Genomic DNA, 13,970 nt, shown 5'->3' with positions numbered 1-13,970 from the left:
GTGTCTTTATGTCCAACCTTTTTGCACAGAGAGCATGTGGATGGAATCCACAAATACTCTACCCCCACATCAGCAATGACACCTTTGCCTAAGTTGAATCTTAGGCAATCAGGAAACTTTGCATTTACTGGTACCTCTATACACACTTTTGCATAGTCTAGTCTCTGTTTCTTCTGGGTTGCTTCATCCTAGCAGTGTGGCTTCCCTATTCTACTAGCAATGAAGCTTATTCCTTTTTTTGTCCACATTTGCTTAGGTATATCCCATATTTTTACCCATATTGGTAGTGTAGTCATGTTTCTCCTTTGAGCCTCTAACTCCTCTGTCCATGGTCGAATCATGAACACCCTACCAACTATAAATAATGGCCCACTTTCCAGAGCCAATTTCCTATCTTCTTCAAGAACAAATTTAAAATAAAATACATCCTTGTCTGTTGAAATCTCACAGCTTGCTTTCGTTTTCCACTGTTTCTCAAGTATACTTTTAAGGAAAAATGGAATTTTTGGGCATCCAACTATGGCCTATTTCACATAGTGGGCAACCAACTTTTTTTGTTAACACTTTGGGCATCAAATATTTCAATTTTAACAATTTGGGGACTCCGTCAGGTTTCCATCCAAATTAACTTAACAGTTGCTTATATGGACCCTAAATTACTTATGTGGAAACAAGTTTTTCAACAGAAAGAAAAAGAAATTGAAAGAAATTTTACAATGGTCATGAGACCCAAACATTAAACCCAACAACGGTCATAAGCCCAGACATTAAACCCATCTCCAACACTCTCTTCTCTAACTCCAACTTTAGCCATCATCTTCTCTAACTCCAACCCTAGCTATCATTTTTATCAATTCTATCAGTAATTCAAATTATCTTCCATTTTGTTTTGGAACCTTTTGTTTTCAATTTCAAGTTTTTTGCAAAGATGTCAACTAAATCGGCGAATTCAGTAGGTTCTTGCTTCTGTGGGGTTGAGACAAAAATAAGAACGTCAAATACACTGAAAAATCTAGGAAGAAAATTCATAGGGTGTAGATACTATTCGAAAAGGTGTGAATTCTTCACTTGGGAGGATGAGCTGGACAAAGAAAAGATCAAAGCACTTGAGATAGAAAAGGAAACACTGGAGAGCCAAGTTTCTGAGCTGAAGAAGGCCAATGATATGAAGAAAAATGATCATTGTTATTCTTGTTTGTTTCATATTCTTTTATTTATTTCCTTTGTCTAAGTGACTGTAATGGAGTTTGAGTATAAAATGTGGTAATTGAGCCATAAGCAAGGCCAATTCAAGATGGAACTTAATCTGGAAATAAGACTAAGGAACCTAAGACGAAGGTAGCTAGTAAACCAACATGGAACAACCAACATCAACTGAATGTAAGTCCAAGGCTTTTGTTTTGGGTTACATTTTTTGTTTTGGGTTACATTTTTGGGTTTTTTGTTGGGTTACATTTGAATATGGATTCGGATATGGTGTGATAAGAGAACTGCATCAATTAATGTAGGTGTAAGAAATCTGATATTGTTGACTTAAAGACTTATAAAGAAGACTTAGAACTATTTGGTTCTGAACTATTTTGGATAGATTGTATTGATATTTGTTGCATTGTAAGTTGTGCTTAATGAATGTGTTAGTTGAGTAATAGTATGTATTAATTTCTTTAGTTCCATTTATTTACTTGTACAAATGCCAATGCTCATCTCCTACATAAGAACAACTTGCTCTCTACTCACACCACTCTCTACTCTCACCACTATTCGAAATCAGTTGATCACTCTTTTTTTGAAATGGTGAAAGGAGCTTTGAAGACTGTTCAGATGGACACATCCAAGTTAAGGGAGTCCTATGATAAACTATGTGAAATGATGAAGACAACACAGGGAAGGAAAATGTTCATGGAGATGGTGTACAAAGATGGAGACGACATATTGGAGTTTGTCATAAATGTGAGAAGTTGTGCTACATTGAAGTGCTTGGGGAAGAAGGAAAAGTAGAAAAATGTCTTCCCTACTATGTTGTGAAAGAGAAAGATGTTGTTCCAGATGATGATGATGAGCCACCACCAGGATTCCAGAAGTCTACTGTGTCACAGAGGAGATCAGCTAGGCTTCAAGCAAGCACCTCAAGCACACCACCCCCAGCAGTAGAAGCAGGGCCATCTAAAAAGCAAATGAAAGAAATTGTGTTAGCACTGGCTGCTGCAGGTGTGTGCATGAAAACTATTCAAAAAAAGTGATGGTGTCTAAGAAGTTTAATTTGGAATTCCAAGAAGTGATGGTGTCTAGTATTGCTGTTGTCTTGTCTAGTTTTTCTTAAGAGTATTTTGTTTATGTTTGGTCTTTTATGTTTTATGTTTTCTTATTGTGATTGTGGATGTGGATGTGGATGTTTATGTATGGAATTCCTTTATGTATTGGGAATTATGTATTGTGCCAGTTTGGAACTACTAGTTTATTCCCTACCAGCAAAGATGTCTTAGTTTTTCTGTCAGAATATCAATTATGGGTTATGTGTTGCTTCATTGTTTATGTGGATGTTTATGTGTTGCTTCAGAATTATGTATTGCGATGTCAGAATTATGTTTAAGCTGCTGAATGTCGGATTCCGAATTATGTTTAAGTTGCTAAAGATGGCTTTTTAGTCTATTTGGCATGACTAACAGGGTATTGTGTCAGAGGTGAAGTGGTATGTGAAATAGGCCGGCAAATAGCCCAAAGAGTTATGTGAAAGTATAGACAAATTTTATCTGACAAGAAGCAAAATATAGACAAATTCTAATAACTGACAAGAAGCAAAATATTGGTTCCTTCTTTCTTCTGACAAGAGCAAAATATAGAGGAACCAAATAGCAACCAAATATAGACAAAGTATAGACAAATTCCAATATTTTTTCTGATAGGAACAATATTCCATTATCTGACAGAAGCAAAATATAGACAAGGTTCCTATAGACAAAATAGGTACAAAATTCCTACAAAATATTCTTATCTGACAAAATAGGAAAAAAATATAGACATTGTCCTTAATTATCCTGCTGGAAATCCAAAAGGAACATACATATATTATCCTTAAGGATTCCTATCCTTAATTAGAAAAACATAGCACAAAGTATCCAAATACATTGTCTTCATTTCCAAGCAGGTTTTGTCATTGTTCTAGGGCTTGTTCTAGTCTTCAACCCAATTATTTTAGTCCTACTCTTCTTAGCCCGTGGTTCATTTGTAGTTGCTTCACATGGAGGATTGACAATTGGAGCTAGTGGTGCAGAACTTGAGATAGACAAAGATGGTGTTGAACTCAATTTTGTGGAAGATGTTTTTCCCTTTGGTTTGTACTTGTTTCCCTTTTCTAACATGACAGGTTCTTTCTTTCTTGGCATCTGTGGAATAGTATAGCAAAGAATTCACACTAAGACAACAAAACAAACATCTAAAATACTAATCTAATAAACGCATAAGATACACATAAGATAGGAATAAGATACATACCCTTATAAATGAGGAACAAGTGAAAGGAGATGTGTAGTACCTATATCCTTCTAGAATCACCTCTCTCCCACCACCTCTTCTAGATGGTGGTGCATTGTCAGCTAGGGGTGGACTTGCAGGTCTCTTATCTTTTCTTGATCTTTTAGGAGGTGGTGCAGTGGCAGCTGGTGGTTGTGGTGGTGGTGGTGTATTGTCAGCTGGTGGTGGACTTGCAGGCCGGTCTCTTACCTTTTCTTGATCTTTTAGGAGGTGGTGCAGTGGAAGCTGCTGGTGGTGCATTGTTACTTGGTGGTGGTGGTACATTGTCTGTTGGTGTCGGTGCTGGTGTTGTATTGCTAGGCTCTTCAGCTACTGATTTTAATTTTTTGCCTCTTGGAATTCCTTTTCTGCTTTGTTGATTACCTCCTGTTTTTTATGGCTTTGCATAGTATCTTCTTTTTTCCTTCACAACAAAGTAAAACAAGCACAATATAAATAGGATATAGACAGCCAAAAAATAATTATGTATGATAGTCCTAAATAAATATAACTGCCTATTAGATTAGGAATGGTTCCATTAGGAATCAATAATGAATTAGATTACTTACATTTGGATTAGGTGCAATAAGTTCAGCTGTACAATTCTTTTTTTAATGACCAAGTACTTAACATCTCCCACACCTTATTTGAGTCCCCTTTCTATTGACCCTATGACTAGTCTTCTTTTTCTCCTCATGCATCTCCATCCTTCTATTCTTTTTGGGTCTCCCTAGTATCCTCCTAGCCTTAGGAGGTACAATTGTTAAATAAGAAGTTGTAGGCCACAATCTCTCTCCATTAATAGGCTGTAGGAAATGTCCATATGCTTTCTTGTATTCCTTTGTCTGAAAGTAACTTGGAACGAAAGTATTAGGATTCTCTTTTGAAAGAAACATAACTGATATGGCATAGGCACATGGAATGCCACTAAGTTCCCACATTCTACAGGTGCAACTCCTCTTCTCTATATGAACATCATAACCATCACCATTACTCTTTCTCACTTCAAACTGTCCATCACCTACAAATAGGGGTTGCTAGAACCTTGCTTCATCTTTGTTTTCCTCTAACTTCTTCCTAGCATAAGGAGTTATGGTGTTAACCCAAGTTGTGAACAACTCCCTTTTCTTCTGCATTCTAACCATGTTTTTCACCTTTCTTTCTTCTAGCATTCCAATAATTGACTTATGCCTTGCTTCAACAATGGTGGAGTTAAAAGTTTCACACATATTGTTCTCCACAACATCACACCTACTCCAAAAACTAAAAAAAATCCCTACACCACCACATATGATTTTGTTTGTTCTTTAGTGGTCAGCAGCCTCAGAATACAATACTTCTACCTCTTTCATGATTGTTTCAAACTCTTGAGGTGTAAAACTCTTGCTAGCACTATAGAACAAGGATTTCAGTTAGGTGCCTATACAATATATAATATAGTGAAATGAATAAACAATGTCATTTTCAATTATAAACTAATGGAACAAAAAATTAAACTATACCTGTATATTTTTTTCTGAAATTTGCATAAATGTGTCTTGCCGCAAAAGGTCTTCCACTGCAATAATAATTCCTTTATGCTGATTTGAAATAATTGCCAAGCCAAGCCCATCAGTAATGTTAAGGTCACTCAGTAGAAACCCAGGGAATCACTTCCAACTATCCTTGCTTTCAGATCCTACAACTGCCCAAGCAATTGGGAACATTTGATTGTTCCCATCTCTTCCTACTGTTGTTAACAACTGACCTTTACAAAATCCTTTCAAAAAACACCCATCAAGACATATCACAGGTCTGCAACCAAATTTATACCCCTTCTTGATTGCATCAAAACACAAATACATCCTCGGAAACATTATCTCAGCATCATTTGTAGGATTAGATTCTACTTCAAATTTGCATGTTGTTCCAGGATTTGACCTTAGGATCTCTGCTGCATAACTCCTCAGTTTAGCATAAACTTCTTTCAAAGTGCTCTCAACCTCACATAATGCCTTCTTCTTAGCCTAGAGCATGCCATTAAATTCACATGCAAAGAATAGTTGTGCAACACATCTCTTTGGAAATATGCTAACTTTCACTTGGGATTATCAAGTATTCTCTCATAATACCTTTTTGCCAACCACACTGAATTAGCAATTCTGATATTCCAATGTCTCACACATGCATGTGCAGTCTTGAGAGTCTTAATCTGAAAAGTGTGTTCATCTTTCATGTATGAAACCCACAACCTGAATCCACAGTTAGGTGCACATCTAACTAATAGTTTATTGCAACTGTTCCTCTTAAACCCAAGTGGATATCCAAATGGCAAAGCAAAATCCCTAATATACTATTTTAGTTGTTCACAATCTGCAAACTTCAACCCTACCTCTAGTTCAATTTTTTTTCATGTCAGTCTTGGGATTAAATGTAGGAGAGTTCTTCCTTGAGTTCACCACTTGAACACCATCTTCATCTTCATCACTTGAATCAAATTCAGGGGTATCATAATCATCTGATGCTAGCTAGTCTGACTCACACTCCAATCCACTTACAATTGGTCTCCCCAGGGCATCTTCATATCCCTGACTGTCAATGCATGGTCCTGAATCCTTAGTTCCCACCACACCATCATTACCATCAACCTCATTAACCTTATTATCATCATTAGTCACCACCCCTTTATCTTTCTTTTCTCTTTTTTTTCCTAGATTGGTTTTTGATCCTACATTCAATCAACTCCTCATCATCAGAAGAAACATTATCCAAACTTGCAGCCTCACTTTCAGGTTCACTTTCAACATCTTCATCATTCAAATCACACCCATCCTCTTCTATGTAATGTTCAACGTACACCCAAACTCTTCCTCTAAGTTTGGCAATATTTATCATCTCATTTGTCTGTGTGTCATCTCTAATTAATGTAAGACCAGACAACAAAGGTAACAAAGGATCACAATAGTACATATTAGTCATGTCCTTTATTTTCAAGTCATCAACCATACCCTTTAGCTCAAAGTAAGACATCTTATCAGGGTCTATTTTATTGTAGTATTCAATTTTTCCATGCTTATAATATTGGACATCTTTCTTCACAAACTTGTTGCCATCATAGAATTCTTTGGAATAAATATCAAATCTACCCCCATGCCACAGTGTTAACACAAAATCATTACCTAATATAAAGATGGAATTCAATTAAAACTAATAGTTTAAATATCACAATAAACTAACATAAAATGAGAGAGCAAAAGAATAACCAACACTAAAGAATAACCACTTACTTGAAGCCATAGCAAATTGTGTGCAGTTTCCCCAATCAGAGATCAAATATTGAGATTTTCATTTTTTAGGGTTCTAAGTTTTTAGGGTTCTAAGTTTTTTAGGGTTCTAAGTTTTGCAAAAGTGGAGGCAATTCCAAATTGGGGATAAAAGATTACGAGGGAAGAAGAAATTGGGTGTTTCCCACGTTCTATTTTCCCACATTTGCCACGTAAATTAATTTCTTGATATTTTGATGATTTAAAAAAAAACAACCGTTAAGTTAATTTGGATGGAAACCTGACGGAGTCCCCAAATTGTTAAAATTGAAATGTTTGATGCCTAAAGTGTTAACAAAAAAAGTTGGTTGCCAACTATGTGAAATAGGCCATAGTTGGATGCCCAGAAATTCCATTTTTCCTACTTTTAACTACAGGAAAAGGAAGTCTTTTGTCAACAAACCAGGTGGTCCTTCCATAACTCAACTCCCTTTTCAAGAATATCTTGATGGCACATCCATAACATCAACCTCGTTATCAACCTCAAAAAATTCCAACTGACCATCACTACAACTAGACCCTTGGTTCCCAAATAGAAAGCTCCAAGTTGGAGGGGTAGAGGGGGAGGAAGAGCTCTCCCCCACATGTGAAGACATAAGAACCATAGAGGAAACAAACATACCACTAATAGGAAAGCTCAGATCTTGCTAACATTGAGAAGGTAACCCTTGTAGTTATCCTCAACTTTGTTAAAAGAAGAGAGAATGTACAAGTAGAAAACTCTCGTTGTTAGGGACTGAGAGATTAAGAAACAAGAAGAAGAAACTATGTGCTCCATTCACTGTGAAACAATCTAGATCATAACACAAGCTTCTTCAATTTGCTTGCAAAGTTACTATTAGTGGAAAAAAACATATGAAGATAAGGTTAGAGATGGGATAATAACCTTTCGAATATTACCTTAAGAGGAAATACGAAAAAGGAGTAGACATAAAACTAATCGCCTTCCAGTCGCTCTAACAATCGCCCTGACATCATTCTTTCCATAAAACTTTTTAAAACGTTGGTTCCATTGGCCAATAATTGATTAGCAATTAATTACTATTTGATGTTAAGTAGTGCTACATCCATAGAAGTATGTACCCAAAAAAAGCACCACGAACACCTCTCTCTTCCCCCTCCCTTTGCTATGTGGTTTTTGTTTACCAGTGCATAGGTGGTCTAAGTTCATATGACGTCCCCTGTGGTTAGCTCATATGAACATCTTATAAAAATGTTTAAATAACCGGTGAGAAATGGTAAATAGGAGGTTTTGAACATCTTTACAATGTATATTAGTATTATTTACGTTTATAACTTTGACGGCTGACTTCTTCCCAAAATTAATATCAATTGATAACCGTACACCTTCCATACAAAATTTGGGCACGGCAGGTGACCTCAATTTTAGAAATATCCTTGCCCGTACCTTCATTTCAAATAACTAAACTTTTTGTTGTGATATGGATATGGTTTTCTGACATTTCATTTTAGGAATTAGTGAATTACTCTTAAGCCTGTGGAGTTACCTAATTCTTCATTCCACAGGCCAAAATACAATTCCCCCCAACGAACGAGTCCAATAGTTAGCTTTTTCAACAACAATATGTATGCAATTATATTTGAATGCATGTATTCTCTATCATTTTTATCAAAATATATGAGATTCGGTGTGCAACACTGTAACCGTATTCATTAGGTTCACGTTTCTATGTTGAATTTCAAGAGTAGTGTTTCTGAAATTGTAGATCTCGGGTGCAAATTATTTGTATGCTTTTCCTTTATCTAATCGTTTTTCCCTTGAGAAATTGTGTTTGAGGTATGGTTGTCGCGTAATGTTGTTTTTTAGTACTAATTTAGTGTCTTTTGTATTTGGAGTATAGGGAAATTGCAGTGGTTTTCCAAAAGTGGGGTATCAATTGTACCTTGTTGTAAAAGGGGATAGAAAACCGAAAAGAACTAAAGGATAAATGAAGAAGCGATTGTCAAGGCATGTATGAATACAGTCTTTAAGAGAAGATTTTTTCTCCTTTCTTAGGCATCTTCCCTTACAGGATTCAATGCTAACAGTAGTCTAAGGCGCACTTCAATAGCCTACTCTCTACAATGGCAAGTCTAAAACTCTCTCTAGTGGTTAAGACGTGAAGAAGAAGATGAGTTTAGTTATCAGAAAAAGTGTGTTAGATCTGGACGAAAATCACATGTATATAGAGTGCAAAAGGTCAGTTTTGCTTTCTAAAAAAGGAATTAGAAACCTCTTGTAATTGGGAAACCAAAACAGTTTCCAAACGCAATTAGGAAACTAAAAAACGTGTTTAGTTTAGGGAATATGGCTAAGCCCCACTAACTACTTATCACCAGGGGCAGGAGCGAGGATTTTTATCTAGGGGGGGCGGAGTTTGGGTCAACAAAAAAGCTTATAAAAAATCACATATATTAATTCTATAATTCTAAATTAGTAAAATAAGTTTTCACACACATTGATAATAGTAATCAAAATAAGTTTGTAACTCAAAAACATTCAAAATATTATAAACATACCAAGAATCATAAATAGCCATGTCTAATTGCAAAATGAAGGCCGACCAAAAAACATCAAGTTTTAACTTCAAACTTAAAAGAATTTTCCTTTACGAGCCTTGACGTCAAAGTCTACAATCAATGAATCAATGTTAAATTTTCTTGCAATCTCCTTTTCGATATACACTGTCATACTATCTGCAAGAAATTCATTCCCCATCTTGTTCCAAAGCCTAGTTTTAACCAATTTCATTGCAGAAAATGCTCTTTCTGTTGTTTCTGTAGAAACCAGAAGAGTCAACACAAGTCGAAGTAGTTGATCTACTAGAGGGTAGATTTTTTACTTTCCCATCTTCACAAGTCCTTCACAAAGCTCTACAATTGTTGCCTTGTCTTGTAATTCAACATATTGATTTACATCTAAGATATAATGTTGCAATTGATATCTTAGATGAATATTTTCTTGACTTGAAAAATCTTGGGGATAGAACTTCTCCACCAGAGTACAAATATCATTGACCTTAAACGATTTATAACCATCTCTCGGGTCCAAGGCTGAACTAAGAAGAAAAAGCTCCAATGTGTGCTCATTGGATCTGATGTTTAACTCTTGTAATTGAGAGTCTACTGCTGTATAGAAAATGTCAACTCGATAATGGTGTTCAATAGTGATATGGTCTTGCTTCTTTCTGCCCCTACCAACAACATAATTGCTGCGCATATCCGGAACATCAATATCATGCTGGTTGCAAAAACATATAACATTTTCAAGTAATGTACTCCATCCGCTATCTCTCAACTCTTGGATAAGAAATTTCATAGTTTTCATAAGTTGCAAGGCATTTAGAATATCTTGAGACTGACTTTGTAGTGCTTGGCAAAGATCATCAGTAATTCCCATAATATCCCGAGTAAGATGCAAGATAAAAATGAACTCAAAGAATGTCATGGCATTGTATGTTGTATCCACATCCCCTCTTGAAGAATATGTGCACCCATCTTCCATAATCTTAGTAAGAACTGTGCAAGTTGCATCAAACATGTTTATCAAACTGCAAACAGAAGTAAAATGAGAGCTCCATCGGGTATCGGCTGGCCTTTGCAAAGTGCCAATCTGATTAAGTCCCGAGCCAGACTCAATTTCACCAATAGCAAGTAATTCTTCAATTTTATTTTCTTGAGCAATTTGTAATTCATCGTGACGTTTGCAAGAAGCGCCAACTATATTGACAACAGAAAGTAGCTTAGTGAAAAAATGGTAGACTGGCTTCACTTTTTTGGCTGCAGCAACTAGTGTTAGTTGCAAGCGGTGGGCTAAGCATTGAACAAAATAGGCATATGGGCAGTCCTTAAGAATCAAGGCTTGTAAACCATTCCATTCCCCACGCATGTTGCTTGCTCCATCATAACCTTGCCCTCGAATATTTGAGTCGCTAAGATTGAAATGAGAAAGAACTCTACATATTTCAAATTTTCAAAGTCGCAGCACAAGTATCAGAAACATGAACAACATGGAAGAAACGCTCACACAAAATACCATCTCTATCCACAAACCTTAAAACAAGAGCCATTTGCTCTTTCTTGGACTCATCCCGTGCTTCATCAACAATAATACAAAACTTTGACTCTCCAATTTCTTCATGAATGGCATGTCGTACTTTGCTTGCAAGAATATTCAAGGTCTCTTTTTGGATCTGCGGTGAAATGTATTTACAATTCTTCTTAGCTTTTTCCAAAACAACATTAGCAACATCACCATTGTAAGAGGTTATGAATTTAACCATTTCAATGAAGTTACCACGATTTATAGAGTCAGGCTTCTCGTCATGGGCTCAAAAAGAACATCTTTGATATGTTAACCATTGAGTACTATCAATTGATGTCTTGAGTTTCAACCTATCATCTGCAATTTGTTGAGAAGTTTGTCTCTGAAAAACTCTTTCAATGTTTTGTGATTGTCGCATTAAATCTTGACATGCTCGAACAGAAATATTATGGGTAGAATTAGGATCTCTCCCAATATGAGTTAAGAAAGCACAGTTTATACCATCATGGATCTTCTTCCAATTTTGAAATCCTCCCACACTGAATACATGAGACCCGAAGCAATCATTCGTGTTTTTGTTGAAAATAAAACATGGATGACAAAAGGTCTTGTTCTTAGAAGGCGAATACTCTAGCCATGGAAACTGCGTAAACCAATTATAAATAAAATGGCGATGATACTTTTCCGTTCCAGTAAGTGGATAGGAATCAAGCTTTGGTTGATACCACCCAAATATTAGATAATCACGTCGAATTCCATAACGTTGATCTACATGATACTCATATATTTGGCGACGCAATCCTGGATCAGGCACTAGAGAAGAGCTATCACCATCTATAACCGGTACCTCGAGTCTTGGAATTTGAGGAGTAGTTTCATGACTTGGCACCACCTCAAGTCTCGGAATTTTAGGAGCACGTTCTTGACTAGGCATATCAGGAGAAATAAGAGAGGACGACGAAGTGGCCTCTGAATTTTGAGCCCTCATTTCTTGAAGAATGAGTCTATTTTGGATGATTTGACGACCATGATTAACCAACAATTCAAACTCCTAAGTCCTAATTAAATAAACCAATATGATTATATGAATAATATATTAGTTAAGAATTTAAAATAAATTCATTTAGCAAGCAAGCAATCAACAAAACAAATTGTTATAACATAAAGTGTAAGAAGAAAACTTACCTTAAAAATTGAAATTAAGTGGAGTGAGAAGACAAGATTGAGTGGAGTGATGAACTGATGGAGTATTTATTCCGCTCAGACGAGATCGAGTGGAGTACTAGAGTGATGGAGTATTTATTCCAATTATTCGGCTTAGACGAGACCGAGGGGACTCAGGGGAGTGAACTGAGAGTCTGAGAGTCTGAGAAGTCGAGAAGATGGGATCGAGTGCAACTGTGCGAGTGGAGTGAATAGTGATGGACTATTTTTTTATGTCAGGCACATCAGAGAGAAAGATAGATATTTCATTTTTTTTCTTAAAATTTTAGAGGGGGACTGCCCCGCTTATCACGCACATGTAGTCCGAGCCCGACATGCTTGGCTTCGGGGTAGGCGGGCGCGCGACCTTTGAGTGGGCCTCCTCCCAATGTAAAAACATTTGTACCTTAAGGGCATGACCTTAGACCAAGAATAGTCTAGATATACCCATCACGTTAGTGTTTGCTAGCCAATGTGGGACTATCTCATAAAACACAAGGAGAGAGAACACTCAATGTTCATCTTCTTAACTAAGCATTCTTAAGTAATTGGAAATACACAAAAAGAGAATTCCAACATAAGTTTCTTATTGGAGTGAGGCAAGATACAATGGTCTCTCACATCTCTCGACCGAGATGCATTTTAATTTGTTCAGATTAATTTGACCATAATCTAATTGCTTTCCTTCACCTTTAATTTCAACAATTATATTGAGTTAGAAGTAGGGGTGGGAATTTGGCCCTAACGACCCTAACCCGGCCCTGACCGACCCGACCCTAAGCCCTATAAAGCCCTTACAACTAAAGCCCTCACAGAGTTTAGGGCAGGGCCGACCCGGCCCTAATACCTTCTAAGGCAGGGTCAGGGCTAAGGTTCTGAAACATAGGCCCGACCCTAACTAAGCCCTAACCAAGCCCTAATTATAAAATATACAACTAAAACTATCCAACTCCTTGTTACATATTTTCAATTAAAATAACATTGTTCTTTGTAATTTATCACTTACCGTATGGATACTTCTAATAACTTGTCTTATATCATAAAAACTTGTAAACCTAATTGTTTCTATCTCACAACTTACGTACACCTTATAACTCTCCGTCTAACCTAGTCGCCAAGAACAATAATGAGCACTGGGCACTAGCCTAATGAAAAATAGGTTGACGTTAGTAAAAACTCATTCCATACTCTTATTTGTCTTTGCGTTCTTCAATGTTAAATGTAATTTTGGTGAGATTTGAGTACAAGAAATAACGGATTTATGTTAGTGAAAGCTCATTCCAAAATGTGTTTGGTGCATTTTAACTGTAATTTTGAAATATAAATATGAGTCTCTATGTACTTCAGTTTATTAGATTGTGGATATGCATTTTAAATTGTTGGACTTATCAAGAATTATTACTAGATTGGTTGTTATTCAAATTTCAAAGTGGTAGGACTTTGAGTTTGCAAATCTTTGAATTTTTTTTGTAATATAAATGAGTTTTAAAACTGATGCAGTAAAAAGAAGAAAATATATAGGCCCGGCCCTAAACTGTTAAAGAGGGCTTAGGGTAGGGTCAGGGCTTGAAATTTAGACTTATGACCCGGCCCTAATAATTGAAAGGCTTTAAATGTTTAGGGCCGGGCTAGCCCGACCCGGCCCATTGCCCACCCCTAGTTAGAAGACAAATAACGCTTATTAACAGTTATACCTACTATTTTGCCCGTACACACGGGATGTTACTAAAATTTGTTTCCGCACATGGTTTTCTGCAACTGCTTCTACACCCTGGTTTTTGTGTACTCTAATGGTGGCTTGGCATTATGGCACTATTATTTAAGTTACTAGCATGTTTACTATTTTACAACATGCCTATAAAACTGTGATTTATCTTTTATTTGAAATCCTATTTGTTTGTGAGCTAAGG

General features: G+C 36.4%; 1 pseudogene; it reads right to left on the bottom strand.

The window, feature by feature from the left end:
• Positions 1-9,651: 9,651 nt before the first annotated feature.
• On the bottom strand, positions 9,652-11,845 carry LOC147494952 (uncharacterized; annotated as a pseudogene).
• Between the last annotated feature and the right edge of the window lie 2,125 nt (positions 11,846-13,970).

This window comes from Coptis chinensis, chromosome 6 (assembly GCF_015680905.1).
Source record: "Coptis chinensis isolate HL-2020 chromosome 6, ASM1568090v1, whole genome shotgun sequence".
Taxonomy (NCBI): Eukaryota; Viridiplantae; Streptophyta; class Magnoliopsida; order Ranunculales; family Ranunculaceae; genus Coptis; species Coptis chinensis.
This window is presented reverse-complemented; position numbering and strand designations above follow the sequence as displayed.